At 55.8% G+C, this 13,693-nt stretch overlaps 1 protein-coding gene across 1 annotated transcript in view; it reads left to right on the top strand.

Moving 5' to 3' along the window:
• Positions 1 to 13,693, top strand: part of LOC121289000 (NACHT, LRR and PYD domains-containing protein 6-like) — a 46,548-nt gene that overhangs the window by 4,661 nt on the left and 28,194 nt on the right. The gene's annotated exons all lie outside the window — the stretch shown is intronic.

The raw sequence follows: 13,693 nt of genomic DNA, 5'->3' as shown, positions 1-13,693 counted from the left end.
ACTGAGGGAGTGCTGCACAGTCAGAGGATCAGTACTGGGGGATTGCTGCACTGTCAGAAGGTGAGTACTGAGGGAGTGCTGCACTGTCAGAGGGTCAGTACTGAGGGAGTGCTGCACTGTCAGAGGGTCAGTACTGAGGGAGTGCTGCACTTTCAGAGGGTCAGTACTGAGGGAGTGCTGCACTGTCAGAGGATAAGTATTGAGGGATTGCTGCACTGTCAGAGGGTGAGTACTGAGGGAGTGCTGCACTATCAGAGGATCAGTACTGAGGGAGCATTACACTGTCAGAGGATCAGTACTGAGGGAGTACTGCACTGTCAGAAGGTCATTACTGAGGGAGCACTAAACTGTCAGAGGGTCAGTACTGAGGGAGTGCTGCACTGTCAGAGGATCAGTACTGAGGGAGCACTACACTGTCAGAGGATCAGTACTGAGGGAGTGCTGCACTGTCGGAGGGTCAGTACAGAGGAAGTGCTGCACTGTCGGAGGGTCAGTACTAAGGGAGTGCTGCACTATCGGAGGGTCAGTACTGAGGGAGCACAACACTGTCAGAGGGTCAGTACTGAGGGAATGCTGCACTGTCAGATGGTCGGTAATGAGGGAGCGCTGCACTGTCAGAGGGTCAGTACTCGGGGAGTGCTGCACTGTCAGAGGATCAGTACTGAGGGAGTGCTGCACTGGCAGAGGGTCAGTACTGAGGGAGTGCTGCACTGTCAGAGGGTCAGTAGTGAGGGAGAGCTGCACTGTCAGAGGGTCAGTACTGAGGGAGTGCTGCACTGCCGGAGGATCAGTACAGAGGGAGTACTACACTGTCAGAGGATTAGTACTTAGGGAGTGCTGGAGTGTCAAAGGGTCAGTACTGAGGGAATGCTGCACTGTCAGATGGTCGGTAATGAGGGAGCGCTGCACTGTCAGAGGGTCAGTACTCGGGGAGTGCTGCACTGTCAGAGGGTCAGTAATGAGGGAGTGCTGCACTGTCAGAGGGTCAGTACTGAGGGAGTGCTGCACTGTCAGAGGGTCAGTACTGAGGGAGTGCTGCACTGTCAGAGGGTCAGTACTGAGGAAGTGCTGCACTGTCAGAGGATCAGTACTGAGGGAGCACTACAATGTCAGAGGATCAGTACTGAGGGTGTGCTGCACTGTCAGATGGTCAGTACTGGGGGAGTGCTGCACTGTCAGAGGGTCAGTACTGAGGGAGTGCTGCACTGTCAGAGAATCAGTACTGCGGGAGTGCTGCACTGTCAGAGGGTCAGTACTGAGGGAGGGCTGCACTGTCAGAGGGTGAGTACTGAGGGAGTGCTGCACTGTCAGAGGGTGAGTACTGAGGGAGTGCAGCACTGTCAGAGGACCAGTACAGAGGGAGCACTACACTGTCAGAGGGTCAGTACAGAGGGAGTGCTGCACTGTCGGAGGGTCAGTACTGAGGGAGTGCTGCACATTCAGAGGGTCAGTACTGAGGGAGTGCAGCACAGTCGGAGGGTCAGTACTGAGGGAGCACTACACAGTCAGTGGGTCAGTACTGAGGGAGTGCTGCACTTTCAGAGGGTCAGTGCTGAGGGAGTGCAGCACTGTCAGAGGGTCAGTACTGAGGCTGTGCTGCACTGTCGGAGGGTCAGTACTGAGGGAGCACTACACTGTCAGTGGGTCAGTACTGAGGGAGTGTTGCACTGTCAGAGGATCAGTACTGAGGGAGTGCTGCACTGTCGGAGGGTCAGTATTGAGTGAGCACTACAGTGTCAGAGGGTCAGTACTGAAGGAGTGCTGCACTGTCGGAGGGTCAGTACTGAGGAAGTGCTGCACTGTCGGAGGGTCAGAACTGAGGGAGTGCTGCACTGTCGGAGGGTCAGTACTGATGGAGTGCTGCACTGTCAGAGGGTCAGTAGTGAGGGAGTGCTGCACTGTCAGAGGATCAGTACTGAGGGAGCACTACACTGACAGAGGATCAGTACTGGGGGAGTGCAGCACTGTCAGAGGGTCAGTACTGAGGGAGTGCTGCACTGTCAGAGGATCAGTACTGAGGGAGTGCTGCACTGTCAGAGGGTCAGTACTGAGGTAGTGCTGCACTGTCAGAGTGGCAGTACTGAGGGAGTGCTGCACTGTCAGATGATCAGGACTGAGGGAGTGCTACACTGTCAGAGGGTCAGCACTGAGGGAGCACTACACTGTCAGAGGGTCAGTGCTGAGGGAGTGCTGCAGTGTCGGAGGGTCAGTACTGAGGGAATGTTGCACTGTCGGAGGGTCAGTACTGAGGAAGTGCTGCACTGTCGGAGGGTCAGTACTGAGGGAGTGCTGCACTGTCGGTGGGTCAGTACTGATGGAGTGCTGCACGGTCGGAGGGTCAGTACTGCGGGAATGCTGCACTGTCAGAGGGTCAGTACTGAGGGAGTGCTGGAGTGTCAGAGGGTCAGTACTGAGGGAGAACTACACTGTCAGTGGGTCAGTAGTGAGGGAGGGTTGCACTGTCAGAGGGTCAGTAGTGAGGGAGTGCTAAACTGTCAGAGGGTCAGTACTGAGGGAGCACTACAATGTCAGAGGGTCAATAGTGAGGGAGGGTTGCACTGTCAGAGGGTCAGTAGTGAGGGAGTGCTGCACTGTCAGAGGGTCAGTACTGAGGGAGCGCCGCAGTGTCGGAGGGTCAGTATGAGGGAGTGCTGCACTGTCAGAGGAGCAGTAGTGAGGGTCTGCTGCACTGTCAGAGGGTCAGTACTGAGGGAGTGCTGCACTGTCAGAGGGTCAGTACTGAGGGAGTTCTGCACTGTCAGAGGGTCAGTACTGAGGGAGTGCTGCACTGTCAGTGGATCAGTATTGAGGGAGTGCTGCACTGTCAGAGGGTGAGTACTGAGGGTGTGCTGCACTGTCGGAGGATCAGTACTGAGGGAGTGCTGCACTGTCGGAGGGTCAGTACTGAGGGAGTGCTGCACTGTCAGAGGGTCAGTACTGAGGGAGTGCCGCACTGTCAGAGGGTGAGTACTGAGGGATTGCTGCACTGTCAGAGGGTTAGTACTGAGGGAGCACTACACTGTCAGAGGATCACTATTGAGGGAGTGCTACACTGTCAGAGGGTCAGTACAGAGGGAGCACTACACTGTCAGAGGGTCAGTACTGAGGGAGTGCTGCACTGTCAGAGGATCAGTACTGTGGAAGTGCTGCAATGTCGGAGGGTCAGTACTGATGGACTGCTGCACTGTCGGAGGGTCAGTACTGAGGGAGTGCTGGACTGTCAGAGGCAGAGTATTGAGGGAGCACTACACTGTCAGTGGGTCAGTACTGAAGGAGTGCTGCACTTTCAGAGGGTCAGTACTGAGGGAGTGCTGCACTATCAGAGGATCAGTACTGAGGGAGCACTACGATGTCAGAGGATCAGTATTGAGGGAGTGCTGCAATGTCAGAAGGTGAGTACTGAGGGAGAGCTGCACTGTCAGAGGATCAGTACTGAGGGAGCACTACACTGTCAGAGGGTCAGTACTGAGGGAGTGCTGTACTATCTTAGGGTCAGTACTGAGGAAGTGCTGCACTGTCGGAGGGTTAGTATTGAGGGAGTGCTGCAATGTCGGAGGGTCACTACTGATGGAGTGCTGCACTGTCGGAGGTTCAGTATTGCGGGAAAGCTGCACTGTCAGAGGGTCAGCACTGAGGGAGAGCTGGATGTCAGAGGGTCAGTACTGAGGGAGCACTACACTGTCAGTGGGTCAGTACTGAGGGAGTGCTGCACAGTCAGAGGATCAGTACTGGGGGATTGCTGCACTGTCAGAAGGTGAGTACTGAGGGAGTGCTGCACTGTCAGAGGGTCAGTACTGAGGGAGTGCTGCACTGTCAGAGGGTCAGTACTGAGGGAGTGCTGCACTTTCAGAGGGTCAGTACTGAGGGAGTGCTGCACTGTCAGAGGATAAGTATTGAGGGATTGCTGCACTGTCAGAGGGTGAGTACTGAGGGAGTGCTGCACTATCAGAGGATCAGTACTGAGGGAGCATTACACTGTCAGAGGATCAGTACTGAGGGAGTACTGCACTGTCAGAAGGTCATTACTGAGGGAGCACTAAACTGTCAGAGGGTCAGTACTGAGGGAGTGCTGCACTGTCGGATGGTCAGTACTGAGGAAGTGCTGCACTGTCGGAGGGTCAGTACTGAGGGAGCACTACAATGTCAGAGGATTAGTACTTAGGGAGTGCTGGAGTGTCAGAGGGTCAGTACTGAGGGAGTGCTGGACTGTCAGATTGTCAGTACTGAGGGAGAACTACACTGTCAGTAGGTCAGTACTGGGGGAGTGCTGTACTGTCAGAGGGTGAGTACTGAGGGAGTGCTGCACTGTCAGAGGGTTAGTACTGAGGGAGCACTACACTGTCAGAGGATCAGTACTGAGGGAGCAGTACACTGTCAGAGGATCAGAACTGAGGGAGTGCTACACTTTCAGAGGGTCAGTATTGAGGGAGCACTACACTGTCAGAGGCTCAGTACTGAGGGAATGCTGCACTGTCGGAGGGTCAGTACTGAGGAAGTGCTACACTGTCGGAGGGTCAGTACTGATGGAGCACTACACTGTCAGTGGGTCAGTACTGATGGAGTGCTGCACTGTCGGAAGGGTCAGTACTGCGGGAATGCTGCACTGTCAGAGGGTCAGTACTGAGGGAGTGCTGCACTGTCAGAGGGTCAGTACTGAGGGAGTGCTGCACTTTCAGAGGGTCAGTACTGAGGGAGTGCTGCACTGACAGAGGATAAGTATTGAGGGAGTGCTGCACTGTCACAGGGTGAGTACTGAGGGAGTGCTGCACTATCAGAGGATCAGTACTGAGGGAGCATTACACTGTCAGAGGATCAGTATTGAGGGAATGCTGCACAGTCAGAGGGTGAGTACTGAGGGAGTGCTGCACTGTCAGAGGATAAGTACTGAGGGAGCACGACACTGTCAGAGGATCAGTACTGAGGGAGTAATGCACTGTCAGAAGGTCATTACTGAGGGAGCACTAAACTGTCAGAGGGTCAGTACTGAGGGAGTGCTGCACTGTCGGATGGTCAGTACTGAGGAAGTGCTGCACTGTCGGAGGGTCAGTACTGAGGGAGCACTACAATGTCAGAGGATTAGTACTTAGGGAGTGCTGGAGTGTCAGAGGGTCAGTACTGAGGGAGTGCTGGACTGTCAGATTGTCAGTACTGAGGGAGCACTACACTGTCAGTAGGTCAGTACTGGGGGAGTGCTGCACTGTCAGAGGGTTAGTACTGAGGGAGCACTACACTGTCAGAGGATCAGAACTGAGGGAGTGCTACACTTTCAGAGGGTCAGTATTGAGGGAGCACTACACTGTCAGAGGCTCAGTACTGAGGGAATGCTGCACTGTCGGAGGGTCAGTACTGAGGAAGTGCTACACTGTCGGAGGGTCAGTACTGAGGGAGCACTACACTGTCGGTGGGCCTGTACTGATGGAGTGCTGCACTGTCGGAAGGGTCAGTACTGCGGGAATGCTGCACTGTCAGAGGGTCAGTACTGAGGGAGCACTACACTGTCACTGGGTCAGTATTGAGGGAGGGTTGCAATGTCAGAGGGTCAGTAGTGAGGGAGTGCTGCACTGTCAGAGGGTCAGTACTGAGGGAGCGCCGCAGTGTCGGAGGGTCAGTATGAGGGAGTGCTGCACTGTCAGAGGAGCAGTAGTGAGGGTCTGCTGCACTGCCAGAGGGACAGTACTGAGGGAGTGCTGCACTGTCAGAGGGTCAGTACTGAGGGAGTTCTGCACTGTCAGAGGGTGAGTACTGAGGGAGTGCTGCACTGTCAGAGGATCAGTACTGAGGGAGCACTACACTGTCAGAGGATCAGTATTGAGGGAGTGCTGCACTGTCAGAGGGTGAGAACTGAGGGTGTGCTGCACTGTCAGAAGATCAGTACTGAGGGAGCATGACACTGTCAGAGGGTCAGTACTGAGGGAGCACTACACTGTCAGAGGATCAGTACTGAGGGAGTGCTGCACTGTCAGAGGGGCAGTACTGAGGGTGTGCGGCACTGTCGGATGGTCAGTACTGAGGGTGTGCTGCACTGTCGGATGGTCAATACTGAGGGAGCACTACACTGAGAGAGGATCAGTACTGGGGAAGTGCTGCACTGTCAGAGGGTCAGTATTGAGGGAGTGCTACACTGTCAGAGGATCAGTACTGAGGGAGTGCTGCACTGTCGGAATGTCAGTATTGAGGGAGTGCTACACTGTCAGAGGATCAGTAATGAGGAAGTGCTGCACTGTCGGAGGATCAGTACTGGGGGAGTGCTGCACTGTCAGAGGATCAGTATTGGGGGAGTGCTGCACTGTCAGAGGATCAGTACTGAGGGAGTACTGCACAGTCAGAGAGTCAGTACTGAAGAGTGCTGCACTGTCAGAGGATCAGTACTGGGGGAGTGCTGCACTGTCAGAGGATCAGTACTGAGGGAGTACTGCACTGTCAGACAGTCAGTACTGTGGGAGTGCTGCACTGTCAGAGAGTCAGTACTGAGGGAGTGCTGCACTTTCAGAGGGTCAGTACTGAGGGAGTGCCGCACTGTCAGAGGATAAGTATTGAGGGAGTGCTGCACTGTCAGAGGGTGAGTGCTGAGGGAGTGCTGCACTATCAGAGGATCAGTACTGAGGGAGCATTACACGGTCAGAGGATCAGTATTGAGGGAATGCTGCACAGTCAGAGGGTGATTACTGAGGGAGTGCTGCACTGTCAGAGGGTGAGTACTGAGGGAGTGCTGTACTATCAGAGGATCAGTACAGAGGGAGCATTACACTGTCAGAGGATCAGTATTGAGGGAATGCTGCACAGTCAGAAGGTCATTACTGAGGGAGCACTAAACTGTCAGAGGGTCAGTACTGAGGGAGTGCTGCACTGTCGGAGGGTCAGTACTGAGGAAGTGCTGCACTGTCGGAGGGTCATTACTGAGGGAGCACTAAACTGTCAGAGGGTCAGTACTGAGGGAGTGCTGCACTGTCGGAGGGTCAGTACTGAGGAAGTGCTGCACTGTCGGAGGGTCAGTACTGTGGAAGTGCTGCAATGTCGGAGGGTCAGTACTGATGGACTGCTGCACTGTCGGAGGGTCAGTACTGAGGGAGTGCTGGACTGTCAGAGGGACAGTATTGAGGGAGCACTACACTGTCAGTGGGTCAGTACTGAAGGATTGCTGCACTGTCGGAGGGTCACTACTGATGGAGTGCTGCATGGCGGAAGGTCAGTATTGCAGGAATGCTGCACTGTCAGAGGGTCAGTACTGAGGGAGTGCTGGACTGTCAGAGGGTCAGTACTGAGGGAGCTCTACACTGTCAGTGGGTCAGTACTGAGGGAGTGCTGCACAGTCAGAGGATCAGTACTGGGGGATTGCTGCACTGTCAGAAGGTGAGTACTGAGGGAGTGCTGCACTGTCAGAGAGTCAGTACTGAGGGAGTGCTGCACTGTCAGAAGGTCAGTACTGAGGGAGTGCTGCACTGTCAGAGAGTCAGTACTGAGGGAGTGCTGCACTGTCAGAGGGTCAGTACTGAGGGAGTGCTGCACTGTCAGAGGGTCAGTACTGAGGGAGTGCTGCACTTTCAGTGGGTCAGTACTGAGGGAGTGCTGCACTGTCAGAGGATAAGTATTGAGGGAGTGCTGCACTGTCACAGGGTGAGTACTGAGGGAGTGCTGCACTATCAGAGGATCAGTACTGAGGGAGCATAACACTGTCAGAGGATCAGTATTGAGGGAATGCTGCACAGTCAGAGGGTGAGTACTGAGGGAGTGCTGCACTGTCAGAGGATAAGTACTGAGGGAGCACTACACTGTCAGAGGATCAGTACTGAGGGAGTGCTGCACTGTCAGAAGGTCATTACTGAGGGAGCACTAAACTGTCAGAGGTTCAGTACTGAGGGAGTGCTGCACTGTCAGAGGATCAGTACTGAGGGAGCACTACACTGTCAGAGGATTAGTACTTAGGGGGTGCTGGAGTGTCAGAGGGTGAGTACTGAGGGAGCACTACACTGTCAGTAGGTCAGTACTGAGGGAGTGCTGCACTGTCAGAGGGGTGTCCTGAGGGAGCACTACACTGTCAGAGGATCAGTACTGGGGGATTGCTGCACTGTCAGAAGGTGAGTACTGAGGGAGTGCTGCACATTCAGAGGGTCACTACTGAGCGAGCACTACACTGTCAGTGGATCAGTATTGAGGGAGTGCTGCACTGTCAGAGGGTGAGTACTGAGGGAGTGCTGCACTGTCGGATGATCAGTACTGAGGGAGCACTACACTGTCAGAGGGTCAGTACTGAGGGAGTGCTGCACTGTCAGAGGGTCAGTACTGAGGGAGTGCTGCACTGTCAGAGGGTCAGTACTGAGGGAGTGCTGCACTGTCAGAGGGTCAGTACTGAGGGAGTGCTGCACTGTCAGAGGGTCAGTACTGAGGGAGTGCTGCACTGTCAGAGGGTCAGTACTGAGGGAGTGCTGCACTGTCAGAGGGTCAGTACTGAGGGAGTGCTGCACTGTCAGAGGGTCAGTACTGAGGGAGTGCTGCACTGTCAGAGGGTCAGTACTGAGGGAGTGCTGCACTGTCAGAGGGTCAGTACTGAGGGAGTGCTGCACTGTCAGAGGGTCAGTACTGAGGGAGTGCTGCACTGTCAGAGGGTCAGTACTGAGGGAGTGCTGCACTGTCAGAGGGTCAGTACTGAGGGAGTGCTGCACTGTCAGAGGGTCAGTACTGAGGGAGTGCTGCACTGTCAGAGGGTCAGTACTGAGGGAGTGCTGCACTGTCAGAGGGTCAGTACTGAGGGAGTGCTGCACTGTCAGAGGGTCAGTACTGAGGGAGTGCTGCACTGTCAGAGGGTCAGTACTGAGGGAGTGCTGCACTGTCAGAGGGTCAGTACTGAGGGAGTGCTGCACTGTCAGAGGGTCAGTACTGAGGGAGTGCTGCACTGTCAGAGGGTCAGTACTGAGGGAGTGCTGCACTGTCAGAGGGTCAGTACTGAGGGAGTGCTGCACTGTCAGAGGGTCAGTACTGAGGGAGTGCTGCACTGTCAGAGGGTCAGTACTGAGGGAGTGCTGCACTGTCAGAGGGTCAGTACTGAGGGAGTGCTGCACTGTCAGAGGGTCAGTACTGAGGGAGTGCTGCACTGTCAGAGGGTCAGTACTGAGGGAGTGCTGCACTGTCAGAGGGTCAGTACTGAGGGAGTGCTGCACTGTCAGAGGGTCAGTACTGAGGGAGTGCTGCACTGTCAGAGGGTCAGTACTGAGGGAGTGCTGCACTGTCAGAGGGTCAGTACTGAGGGAGTGCTGCACTGTCAGAGGGTCAGTACTGAGGGAGTGCTGCACTGTCAGAGGGTCAGTACTGAGGGAGTGCTGCACTGTCAGAGGGTCAGTACTGAGGGAGTGCTGCACTGTCAGAGGGTCAGTACTGAGGGAGTGCTGCACTGTCAGAGGGTCAGTACTGAGGGAGTGCTGCACTGTCAGAGGGTCAGTACTGAGGGAGTGCTGCACTGTCAGAGGGTCAGTACTGAGGGAGTGCTGCACTGTCAGAGGGTCAGTACTGAGGGAGTGCTGCACTGTCAGAGGGTCAGTACTGAGGGAGTGCTGCACTGTCAGAGGGTCAGTACTGAGGGAGTGCTGCACTGTCAGAGGGTCAGTACTGAGGGAGTGCTGCACTGTCAGAGGGTCAGTACTGAGGGAGTGCTGCACTGTCAGAGGGTCAGTACTGAGGGAGTGCTGCACTGTCAGAGGGTCAGTACTGAGGGAGTGCTGCACTGTCAGAGGGTCAGTACTGAGGGAGTGCTGCACTGTCAGAGGGTCAGTACTGAGGGAGTGCTGCACTGTCAGAGGGTCAGTACTGAGGGAGTGCTGCACTGTCAGAGGGTCAGTACTGAGGGAGTGCTGCACTGTCAGAGGGTCAGTACTGAGGGAGTGCTGCACTGTCAGAGGGTCAGTACTGAGGGAGTGCTGCACTGTCAGAGGGTCAGTACTGAGGGAGTGCTGCACTGTCAGAGGGTCAGTACTGAGGGAGTGCTGCACTGTCAGAGGGTCAGTACTGAGGGAGTGCTGCACTGTCAGAGGGTCAGTACTGAGGGAGTGCTGCACTGTCAGAGGGTCAGTACTGAGGGAGTGCTGCACTGTCAGAGGGTCAGTACTGAGGGAGTGCTGCACTGTCAGAGGGTCAGTACTGAGGGAGTGCTGCACTGTCAGAGGGTCAGTACTGAGGGAGTGCTGCACTGTCAGAGGGTCAGTACTGAGGGAGTGCTGCACTGTCAGAGGGTCAGTACTGAGGGAGTGCTGCACTGTCAGAGGGTCAGTACTGAGGGAGTGCTGCACTGTCAGAGGGTCAGTACTGAGGGAGTGCTGCACTGTCAGAGGGTCAGTACTGAGGGAGTGCTGCACTGTCAGAGGGTCAGTACTGAGGGAGTGCTGCACTGTCAGAGGGTCAGTACTGAGGGAGTGCTGCACTGTCAGAGGGTCAGTACTGAGGGAGTGCTGCACTGTCAGAGGGTCAGTACTGAGGGAGTGCTGCACTGTCAGAGGGTCAGTACTGAGGGAGTGCTGCACTGTCAGAGGGTCAGTACTGAGGGAGTGCTGCACTGTCAGAGGGTCAGTACTGAGGGAGTGCTGCACTGTCAGAGGGTCAGTACTGAGGGAGTGCTGCACTGTCAGAGGGTCAGTACTGAGGGAGTGCTGCACTGTCAGAGGGTCAGTACTGAGGGAGTGCTGCACTGTCAGAGGGTCAGTACTGAGGGAGTGCTGCACTGTCAGAGGGTCAGTACTGAGGGAGTGCTGCACTGTCAGAGGGTCAGTACTGAGGGAGTGCTGCACTGTCAGAGGGTCAGTACTGAGGGAGTGCTGCACTGTCAGAGGGTCAGTACTGAGGGAGTGCTGCACTGTCAGAGGGTCAGTACTGAGGGAGTGCTGCACTGTCAGAGGGTCAGTACTGAGGGAGTGCTGCACTGTCAGAGGGTCAGTACTGAGGGAGTGCTGCACTGTCAGAGGGTCAGTACTGAGGGAGTGCTGCACTGTCAGAGGGTCAGTACTGAGGGAGTGCTGCACTGTCAGAGGGTCAGTACTGAGGGAGTGCTGCACTGTCAGAGGGTCAGTACTGAGGGAGTGCTGCACTGTCAGAGGGTCAGTACTGAGGGAGTGCTGCACTGTCAGAGGGTCAGTACTGAGGGAGTGCTGCACTGTCAGAGGGTCAGTACTGAGGGAGTGCTGCACTGTCAGAGGGTCAGTACTGAGGGAGTGCTGCACTGTCAGAGGGTCAGTACTGAGGGAGTGCTGCACTGTCAGAGGGTCAGTACTGAGGGAGTGCTGCACTGTCAGAGGGTCAGTACTGAGGGAGTGCTGCACTGTCAGAGGGTCAGTACTGAGGGAGTGCTGCACTGTCAGAGGGTCAGTACTGAGGGAGTGCTGCACTGTCAGAGGGTCAGTACTGAGGGAGTGCTGCACTGTCAGAGGGTCAGTACTGAGGGAGTGCTGCACTGTCAGAGGGTCAGTACTGAGGGAGTGCTGCACTGTCAGAGGGTCAGTACTGAGGGAGTGCTGCACTGTCAGAGGGTCAGTACTGAGGGAGTGCTGCACTGTCAGAGGGTCAGTACTGAGGGAGTGCTGCACTGTCAGAGGGTCAGTACTGAGGGAGTGCTGCACTGTCAGAGGGTCAGTACTGAGGGAGTGCTGCACTGTCAGAGGGTCAGTACTGAGGGAGTGCTGCACTGTCAGAGGGTCAGTACTGAGGGAGTGCTGCACTGTCAGAGGGTCAGTACTGAGGGAGTGCTGCACTGTCAGAGGGTCAGTACTGAGGGAGTGCTGCACTGTCAGAGGGTCAGTACTGAGGGAGTGCTGCACTGTCAGAGGGTCAGTACTGAGGGAGTGCTGCACTGTCAGAGGGTCAGTACTGAGGGAGTGCTGCACTGTCAGAGGGTCAGTACTGAGGGAGTGCTGCACTGTCAGAGGGTCAGTACTGAGGGAGTGCTGCACTGTCAGAGGGTCAGTACTGAGGGAGTGCTGCACTGTCAGAGGGTCAGTACTGAGGGAGTGCTGCACTGTCAGAGGGTCAGTACTGAGGGAGTGCTGCACTGTCAGAGGGTCAGTACTGAGGGAGTGCTGCACTGTCAGAGGGTCAGTACTGAGGGAGTGCTGCACTGTCAGAGGGTCAGTACTGAGGGAGTGCTGCACTGTCAGAGGGTCAGTACTGAGGGAGTGCTGCACTGTCAGAGGGTCAGTACTGAGGGAGTGCTGCACTGTCAGAGGGTCAGTACTGAGGGAGTGCTGCACTGTCAGAGGGTCAGTACTGAGGGAGTGCTGCACTGTCAGAGGGTCAGTACTGAGGGAGTGCTGCACTGTCAGAGGGTCAGTACTGAGGGAGTGCTGCACTGTCAGAGGGTCAGTACTGAGGGAGTGCTGCACTGTCAGAGGGTCAGTACTGAGGGAGTGCTGCACTGTCAGAGGGTCAGTACTGAGGGAGTGCTGCACTGTCAGAGGGTCAGTACTGAGGGAGTGCTGCACTGTCAGAGGGTCAGTACTGAGGGAGTGCTGCACTGTCAGAGGGTCAGTACTGAGGGAGTGCTGCACTGTCAGAGGGTCAGTACTGAGGGAGTGCTGCACTGTCAGAGGGTCAGTACTGAGGGAGTGCTGCACTGTCAGAGGGTCAGTACTGAGGGAGTGCTGCACTGTCAGAGGGTCAGTACTGAGGGAGTGCTGCACTGTCAGAGGGTCAGTACTGAGGGAGTGCTGCACTGTCAGAGGGTCAGTACTGAGGGAGTGCTGCACTGTCAGAGGGTCAGTACTGAGGGAGTGCTGCACTGTCAGAGGGTCAGTACTGAGGGAGTGCTGCACTGTCAGAGGGTCAGTACTGAGGGAGTGCTGCACTGTCAGAGGGTCAGTACTGAGGGAGTGCTGCACTGTCAGAGGGTCAGTACTGAGGGAGTGCTGCACTGTCAGAGGGTCAGTACTGAGGGAGTGCTGCACTGTCAGAGGGTCAGTACTGAGGGAGTGCTGCACTGTCAGAGGGTCAGTACTGAGGGAGTGCTGCACTGTCAGAGGGTCAGTACTGAGGGAGTGCTGCACTGTCAGAGGGTCAGTACTGAGGGAGTGCTGCACTGTCAGAGGGTCAGTACTGAGGGAGTGCTGCACTGTCAGAGGGTCAGTACTGAGGGAGTGCTGCACTGTCAGAGGGTCAGTACTGAGGGAGTGCTGCACTGTCAGAGGGTCAGTACTGAGGGAGTGCTGCACTGTCAGAGGGTCAGTACTGAGGGAGTGCTGCACTGTCAGAGGGTCAGTACTGAGGGAGTGCTGCACTGTCAGAGGGTCAGTACTGAGGGAGTGCTGCACTGTCAGAGGGTCAGTACTGAGGGAGTGCTGCACTGTCAGAGGGTCAGTACTGAGGGAGTGCTGCACTGTCAGAGGGTCAGTACTGAGGGAGTGCTGCACTGTCAGAGGGTCAGTACTGAGGGAGTGCTGCACTGTCAGAGGGTCAGTACTGAGGGAGTGCTGCACTGTCAGAGGGTCAGTACTGAGGGAGTGCTGCACTGTCAGAGGGTCAGTACTGAGGGAGTGCTGCACTGTCAGAGGGTCAGTACTGAGGGAGTGCTGCACTGTCAGAGGGTCAGTACTGAGGGAGTGCTGCACTGTCAGAGGGTCAGTACTGAGGGAGTGCTGCACTGTCAGAGGGTCAGTACTGAGGGAGTGCTGCACTGTCAGAGGGTCAGTACTGAGGGAGTGCTGCACTGTCAGAGGGTCAGTAC

This window comes from Carcharodon carcharias, chromosome 2 (assembly GCF_017639515.1).
Source record: "Carcharodon carcharias isolate sCarCar2 chromosome 2, sCarCar2.pri, whole genome shotgun sequence".
In the NCBI taxonomy this organism is placed as follows: Eukaryota; Metazoa; Chordata; class Chondrichthyes; order Lamniformes; family Lamnidae; genus Carcharodon; species Carcharodon carcharias.
The sequence above is the reverse complement of the archived record's forward strand: the minus strand, read 5'-3'. Positions and strand labels throughout refer to the sequence as shown.